Genomic DNA, 2,658 nt, shown 5'->3' with positions numbered 1-2,658 from the left:
AGGCGCTAATACTTAAACTTGTTTGTTTCATTTTGTACTGGCTTTTTCTTGGGCATTTCGTTGTCTTTTTTATTTTATTGTAATTGCCACTGGTCGGTAAAAAGGCTTGCCGTCCACAAAACATATTTAACGAAATAAATAAATGAAATACTGAGACCGCGTCCATATAGTCGATTCCCATTCCCTTTCCGGCGGCTAATGCAATTAAAAATCGTATTGTTGTATAACGCACAACTCGTGATATGTCTATTGACCAAATTTTTTAGCACAACCTTTTGCGACGCAACGAGCTTTGTAACGCAATACATTCCCATTGTTATCGCGCTTGGTTTTGAATACCCATTTGTACTTAATGGCTTTTCGACCCTTGGGTAAATCAACCAGTGTCCAAGTGCTGTTCTCCCTGTGAGAACAAATTTCTTCTACCATGGCTTGTCGCCAGTTTTTACTGTCTTTACTATTCAATACTTCTATTGCTGTACCCGGGTCAGAGACAATATTATTGCATGATATGTATAAGACGAACTCACCAAAAGCTTTGGGTTTTGGCTTACGCGAAGACTTTCTTGTTTCTTGCACTGGAATCTCGTTTATCGGCTAATAAAGTGGAGCGTACTCTTCATATTCGCTGCCAGTACAAGTTGCTTCATTAACCAATACCTACTACTTCTGACAAACTGTTGCAATTTTTGTCGTCTGGATGCTGTTCAAATGAGTCGGCCCTCACTGAAACCGAATCATCTCTACCCGCAAGCTGAGTGCTGCTTACTCCCAGTATGTTGTTTCGGATAACTTTGATCCACACTTTCCACATCCCTCACTTTATTCGAATCAACACACGTTTTGGTGATGTCTACTTCCATATTTGTTATTGCTAAAATCTCGTGGAAAATAACATCGCGACTGGTAGTGAGTTTTTGGTGTTCGATTCGATGCAACGGTAACCTTTTGTATTACCGTCAAAACCAACAAATGTCATTTTCTTCACCGATGTTTAGGAATATCTACCATCACTGGGGATCACAAAATCCTCAAATGTGAGATGTCGACTCTTTTTCCATATCATATTTCTTCTGGTATTTGGTTTTCTAATGATGAGCAAATTTATTTACTAACAATGTAAGCTGCCATCGCACACTCTTCAGCCGAGTATGAATCGTCTAAATTTGCGTCAAAAAGCATACACCTGGCACGTTCCACTAATATGCGATGCATCCGCTCAGCAATGCAGTTCTGCTCAGGCGAATAAGCAGTGTTGCCAAGTTTTGAATTTCAAAAAGCACCAAAATTTTATTGGAGTATTTAATGGACTTTGTATGCATGAAAAATTGTATTGTAAGTATGCCGATTCAAATTAATAAAAATCAATTTATTCTGTTTTTTATATGTAAATTCAAATGTCTTCGTTCAAGCGATGTTAAGACTCTTGCTCTTATTCTCTAATTTGCAGCTGTGTCCAGCGTTTCCGTCCAGTGATCGGACTAAACAAAATTTTTGTGGTGAAATCTGGAAAAATGTGGTAGATCTCAGGTTTTGGATCAAACTTTGTACAAAAATTAAAAAAATTTTGCAAGGTTTCACCTAATAGTATTTTAGTATAATAAAGTGCAAGATTGAAGTTGCTAAAAATTGCGTTTAGTTTTGGCAATTTTTTTCCTTGACAGTTTCGAACATTTTTTGAATGATTTCTGGAACCTTGCGGAATGCTGCTAGCTTTTCTTTTTATCGCATCACGATGTAGCGAACAAATGTGGCACGTTCCAGAAACCGCTACTTGGAATTTGCCGATTTTGACAATTCACAAGTAAAAGTAAACAACACTTTAGATGCACTGAAATTTGCTGATACTTTCACAAAAATAGCCGGTTTTTAACTTTTTCGCTATTAATTCTTTTTATAAATCATATATTTTGCAATTTAACACAATAAAACCACGTTTCCTGTCGAAAAATTGAATATTGAAAAAATTTACTATTTTACAGTTCATTTTATCTCCCATTCTGCCTGTCGTTAGTGTTGGACAATTATAAATCCGATCATTGTTGCCATCTTGCTTAGATAAAGAAAAATTGATTAATTTTTCCTAACTGTTTAAATGTTATAATTTTCTTCGTTTTGCTTAATTTTTTCTACAATTCCTATCAAGCGAAAGAAAAAACCAGAAATGAAGTTTCATGAACTATGTGGTAGTTTAAATCTACACTGCAGACTCTTATGATCTTGTGAACTAAAGGAACATAAAGAACTTTTCTTTCCGAACGCTTGATTTTCCTATTTAAGGTGTCTTTTCTGAGCGTATTATCTACTGGCGCACAGTGGGAAAAATATTTTTGTGTCAAAAGAGCTGTCTATGTACTCATCAAATCCCACCCGATTTTAATTATTCTCTTTTTTCAAACGGTTCGTTAGATATTAATTTTGAAGTCAAAAGATGCTGCTTTTATGAATGATCGTACAAAATATATCAAATTCAGCCCAAACTAAAGATCTAAACAGAGATTTCTAGTCCCAGCAATGGCAAATTACCGAATGTAATTTTGACATGATTGAAAGTGCTGCCAAATATTTTTTTCTTGGTAAACATATGCTCTCTCGCTTATGATTGTCATTGTGACATGATTTTGTTTCGATTTTTGGGAAGTTTCTTACGATGTCTAT

Source organism: Rhagoletis pomonella, unplaced genomic scaffold (genome assembly GCF_013731165.1).
Source record: "Rhagoletis pomonella isolate Grant_MI unplaced genomic scaffold, Rhpom_1.0 Rhpom_scaffold_00006, whole genome shotgun sequence".
NCBI lineage: Eukaryota > Metazoa > Arthropoda > Insecta > Diptera > Tephritidae > Rhagoletis > Rhagoletis pomonella.
Note: the sequence above shows the minus strand (reverse complement) of the source record.